Source organism: Muscardinus avellanarius (assembly GCF_963383645.1).
Source record: "Muscardinus avellanarius genome assembly, chromosome: 11".
Taxonomy (NCBI): Eukaryota; Metazoa; Chordata; class Mammalia; order Rodentia; family Gliridae; genus Muscardinus; species Muscardinus avellanarius.
In genome coordinates, this window is record NC_137797.1 from 108,772,524 (window position 1) to 108,778,742 (window position 6,219).

The window sequence follows — 6,219 nt, forward strand, 5'->3', positions numbered from 1 at the left end:
GGTGGCGCACACTTGCAATATCAGTACTTGGGAGGCTGAGACAGGAGGATCGCGGTTCCTGGCCAGCCTCAGCTAATTAGTGAGGCCCTTTGCAGCTCAGTGAGACCCTGTTTCATAAAAAATAAAGATAGGGCTGGGGGTGTAGTTCAGAGGTTGAATGCCCCTGGGTTCAGTCCCCAGTACCGAAAAAACAAAACCCGTGTCATTGGCTTAAGGACAGAGCCCTCAGAGCCATGAGGCGTGGCTCAGCGGCGGAGCACCTGCCCAGCGCCCCAGATGCTAGAAAAATTAAAATGTCAGTTGGGGCCCCGCGTGGTAGCGTACGCTTATAATCCCAGGCTGAGACGGGAGGATCCCAGAATGGAGGCCAGCCTCAGCAATTTAGTGAGACCTTCTTCAAAATAAAATAAAACAAGGCTGGGGATGTAGCTCAGAAGGAGAATGGCCCTGGGCTCAGACCCTATACCGCACGCATGTGTGCACGCTCACAGACACACACGGATCTCCTGAAACCATTTAACAGGGGTGCGGCTCAATGGTAGAGCACTTGCCTGGGTTCATCCCCAGGACCCCCCCCAAAAAAAAAAAACTATGTCATTAGCTGGGGTATCACAGCTGTTTGTTTGTTTATTTATATTATTTTGTTGTGTGGTTCTGGGGATTGAACCCAGAGGCATTCTACCTTCAAGCTACACCCCCCAGTCCGATTTTATTTCTTATTTGGAAACAGGGTCTCCCTAGGTTGATGAGAGTCTCACTACTTGCTGAGGCTGTCCTCCAATCTGTGATCCTCCTGTCTCAGCCTCCTAAATACTGGGATTACAGGGGTGCGCCACCATGCCTGGTGTATCACGGCTATTTGAGTCATAGGATCTTCAAGGGTTGGCTGCGGGGAGAATCCTCCTGCCCAGGCAGCAGTACCCTAAGCCCCTCACAGGAGCCCCCGCCCGGCCAGGCAGCCTCCTGGAGCCGTGTGGAGAATTTCCTCCTCTGCTTCCCTCCTGCACTTTGGGGGCTGGCGGAGCCCCCAGGACTTTCTGGTCATGGCCTTTTTGTATCTCTGAAAAGGGGTTTTAAAATTCCTACCTCCCACGGTTGGGAGGATTAAATCAATTAGTCCATGAGAAGTTCTTAGAACAGCTCTTGGCACAAGCAAAGACTTGTAAGAAATACTTGTGCTGGGCGCGGTGGCGCACACTTGTAATCCCCGTGCTTGGGAGGCGGAGACAGGAGGATCAGCGCTGGTTGGAAGCCAGCCGCTCTGGCTTTAGAAACCCTGTTTCCAAAATAAAATATATATAAAATAGGTCTGGTAGTGTATCCTGGAGGTAGAAGGGTTTCCAGGAACCCCAGTACCACCAAAAAAAAAAAAAAAATACTTGTTAGTATTAGTAACTATTCTGTGTGTGTGTGCATGCACACGCATGTGTGTGCATGTTGCTAGGTGTTAACCCCAGGGGCATTCTACCTCCAAGCCTCAGCCTGTTTTATTTTTATTTTGAAACAGGGTCTCGCTAGGTTGATGAGAGTCTCACTACTTGTTGAAGCTGTTCTCAAACCTGCCCTCCTGCCTCAGCCTCCCAAGCACTGGAACAGGCACGTGCCGCCATGCCCGGCTCCTCACTCCGGTTTCGGTGACGGAGAACCAGCTCAGCGAGACCAGGGAGGGGGAAGCCCGGTGCTCCCGGCACGTGGCTGGCATGGACGGCAAAGGAAAGTGTGGCACCTAAGTCCTCACAGGTACAACCTCCATCACCAGACGCCTGTCCGCAGGATTGCGTGGACCGTGCCGAGCCGGCAAAGCCAGGCGCTCTGGCTCGCCGGGTGCCTTGAGCAGGACTGTGCCTGCCCCGAGGTAGCACCCTTTAGCACAAAGGCTTTTCTCGGGCTCTCGGAGGCCTGGGACTCTGTCCTGAGCTCCTGGGATTGGAGCCAGGTGATGGAGCGTGCCGGACGGTCGCTCTGCTGCTGAGCTGCAAACCCGGCTCTTCTATTATATTCTGACTGGATCTTGCTAAGTGACAGATGTGTGGCACACATCTGGACATCTTGTTCTTCCGTATGACCGAGTAAAACTCCATCACCTGCAGAGACCACTTTTTTTTTTTTTTTCCGGTTCTGGGGATGGAACCCAGGGTCATTCTACCTCTGAGCTACACTCCCAGCCCTATTTTTTATTCCTTATTTTGAAACTGGGTCTTACTAAGTTGCAGAGGGCCTCACTGAGTAGCTGAGGCTACTTGTAAAGTTTAAACAGCAGATGATCTCAACACATGAAACCCAAGAATGGACAAAGAAAGGGGGTCGAGCAGGGCGTGGTGGCGCACACTTGTAATTCCAGTACTTGGGAGGCCAAGACAGGAGGATCGCGGTTTGCGGCCAGCCTCAGCTACTTACCAAGACCCTCTGCAACTTAGTGAGACCCTGTTTCAAAATAAAGAATAAAAAATAAAGCTGGAGCTGGGCGTGGTGGCGCACGCTTGTAATCCCCGCGCTTGGGAGGCAGAGACGGGAAGATTAAGCTGCGCTGGCTTAAGAGACCCTGTTTCCAAATAAAAATATAAAAATAAGTCTGGGAGTGTAGCCCGGAGGTAGAAGGGCTTCCAGGAACCCCAATACCACCAATAAATAAATAAATAAATAAATAAATAAATAAATAAATAAAGCTGGAGGTGTAGCTCAGAGGTAAAATGCCTCTGGGTTTATGCCCTAGTATCACAAAAAATAAAGATAAATGAAAAAGATAAAAATAGGGCTGGTAGAATGCCCCTGGGTTCGACCCGCAGTATATAAAAAAAAGTATTTTTTCACTATCGTTTTCATTATTATGTAAGACGTTATCTCTTTTCATATATGCATTCTTGTTTTTGTTGTGGTTTTCGGTACTGGGGATTGAACCCAGGGGCATTCTACCTCTGAGCTACACCCCCAGGCCTACTTTAATTTTATCTGAAGCGGGGTCTCGCAAGGTTGCTGAGAGCCTCACTGCTTGCTGAGGCTGGTCTCGAATCTGCAGTCCTACCGTCTCAGCCTCCCAAACCCTGAGACTTGCACCACCCCGCCAGGCTCAGACGCACATCCTCTGAACCTTCAAGGCACTCGGGGAGCGAGGTCACCTGGTGCCAGGGGTCTGGTTCACCACGGCAGTATCTGGGAGCATCTCCCGGCAGGGGAGGGGATCTGGGTGGTCTGAGCGGGCAGGTGCACATCTGGAGCCGCGACCCTGGACCCGAGCAGCCTGCAGGGGAGAGCGGGTGCTGCTGGAGGAGCCCTGGGCCTGGCGGAGGCAGGCGATGCTCAAACCTGCTGCGCAGCCCGTCAAAAAGCACATCTGGGCCTCCAAGAAACAGAGCCGAGTAAAACCAGAACGAGCCTTTCACCGAAAGGCCAAGAGCTCGCTCCCCCGGCGCCCTGGCTCGGGGGCCCCCCTCTCTGTCTCTCTCTGTCTGTCTCTCTCTCTTCCTTCCTTTTTCTCTTTCTTTTTTCTTTTTGCAGTACTGGGGATTGAACTCAGGGACATTCTATCTTGGAGATGCAGCCCCAGCCCTGTTTTTAAGTGTTTTATTTTATTTTTTGGTACTAGGGATGGAACCCAGGGGCATTTTACCTCCAAGCTACACTCCCAGCCCCATTTTTATTCTTTTTTCTTTCCTTCCTTCCTTCCTTCCTTTTTTTTTTTTTGTGGTACTGGGGATTGACCCAGGGGCATTCTACCTCCGAGATATACTCCCAGCCCTTTTCTTTCTTTCTTTCTTTCTTTCTTTCTTTCTTTCTTTCTTTCTTTCTTTCTTTCTTTCTTTCTTTCTTTCTTCTTTCTTTCTTTGTGGTACTGGGGATTGAACCCAGGGGCATTCTACCTCCGAGATACACTCCCAGCCCTATTTTTATTCTTTCCTTCCTTCCTCCCTTCCTTCCTTCCTTCCTTTTTTTTTTAATTTGTGGTGCTGGGGGTTGAACTCAGGGGCATTCTACCTCCGAGATACACTCCCAGCCCTATTTTTAAAATTTATTTTATATTTTTATATTTTGGTACTGGGGATGGAACCCAGGGGCATTCTACCTTTGAGCTACACTCCCACTCCTAGCCCTATTTTTTATTTTTTATTTTTATTTTTATTTTTTGCGGTAGTGGGGATGGAACTAAGGGGCATTCTACCTCCGAGATACATCCCCAGCCCTATTTTTTATTACTTTATTTTAATTATATTTTTTGGTACTGGGGACGAACCCAGGGGCATTCTACCTCCAAGCTACACTCCCAGCCCTATTTTTTATTCTTTTTTTTTATTGGTGTGTGTGGGGGAGTGGTGGTGGTACTGAGAATGGAACCCAGGGGCATTCTACCTCTGAGCTATACCCCCCCAGCCCTGTTTTTTATTCTTTATTTTGAAACTGAGTTGCAAGGGGCCTCACTAAGTAGCTGAGGCTGTCCGCGAACCATGATCCTCCTGTCTCAGCCTCCCAAATGCAGGGATTACAAGCGTGCGCTGCCACGCCCGGCTTATTATTTTATTTTGAAACAGGGTCTCCCCAAGCTGAGGAGGGCCTCACTAAGTAGCTGAAGCTGGCAGCAAACCCAGATCCTCCTGTCTCAGCCTCCCAAGTACTGGGATTACAAGCGTGCGCCGCCAAGCCTGTCTTAATGGCGGTTTCTTTGGTAAATCCTGCAGTTGGAACCGCAGGGCAGGGGCGGGGACCCTGGTCCTGAGTTTGTGGGTGCCCCACCCCTGGCCCCAGAAGCTGACTCAGCAGGTTGGCAGGTCGCAGAACCAGAGAAAAGCTAATCGTGGTTGGTGATCTGAGTAGGATTCCTGGTCAGGCAGGTCTCGCTGGACGGTGTGTTACCGGGCAGTTTATAATTACGTGTAGAATCAGTCTGTGAGCTGGAAGCATAGTGATTCTCCGTCTGTGGGAAAGCAGGAGTTTTGTTTTCTTCATAAAGCAGTGCAGAGGGAGCCAACCCAGGGCCTCTTGCATGCGAGACAAGGTCTCTCCAGCTAAGGGACACACCCATTTGTTTTGTAATTTTCCATAGACTGATATTTTTTGTAAAACACAGCAAAAGTGAATCGCTAGCATAATAAGTAACTGGCGGGGAGTGGTGGCACACGCCTAGAATTCCAGTACCTGGGAGGCTGAGACAGGAAGACCACATGTTTGAGGCCAGCCTCAACAAAAACAAGGCATGGAATAGTTTAAAAATAATTAAAATTAAACTGGGCATGGTGGCGCACGCTTGTAATCCCAGTTCGTGGGAGGCTGAGACAGGAGGATCACAGGTTTGCAGCCAGCCTCAGCTACTAAGCCGGGCGTGGTGGCGCACACTTGTAATCCCCGCACTTGGGAGGCGGAGACAGGAGGATCACGCAGGTTCAAAGTCAGCCGCGCTGGCTTAAGAGACCCTGTTTCCAAATAAAAATAATATAAAATAGGTCTGGGAGTGTAGCCCGGAGGTAGAAGGGCTTCCAGGAACCCCAGTACCACCAAATAAATAAATAAATAAAATAAAAAAATGACCTGTAGGTGTAGCTCAGAGGTAAAATGCCTGTAGGTTCAATCCCCAGTTCCACATCCCCCTAAAATTAAAATTCTTAGTTTAAAGATCATTGACGATTAATTTAAAACTAATTTATTTATGTATTTAATTTTTTTTTCTGTACTAGGATTGGAACACAGGGGCATTCCACCTCCCAGCGACACCCCCAGCCCTATTTTTTTATTATTATTTTGAAACAGGGTCTCACTGAGTTGCAAAGGGCCTCACTAAGTAGCTGAGGCTGTCCAAGAACCATGATCTTTCTGTTTCAGCCTCCCAAATGCTGAGATTACAAGCGTGTGCCTTCATGCCTGGCTTTATGTATTTATTGTTGTACTGGGGATTGAACCCAGGGGCATTCTACCTCTGAGCTACACCCTCAAGCCTTTTTCTTTATTTCTTATTTTTTATTTTGAAACAGGGTCTCATGAGGTTGATGAGAGTCTCACTACTTACTGAGGCGGTCCTTGAACCTGCGACCCTCCTGTCTCAGCTTCCCAAGTCTGGGGATTACAACAGGTGTGTGCCACCACCTCAGACTCACACACTACTTAATTTTTGCTTTCCTTTTGGCCGCATTCCACACATCAGTGTCCAAAGGACTAGGGCAGCGGCCCCAGCACTGGGGTGCCCGTGGTGGGTGAGGACTCTTGGGGCGTGCGGGAGCCCAGGGGCTCTTCGGT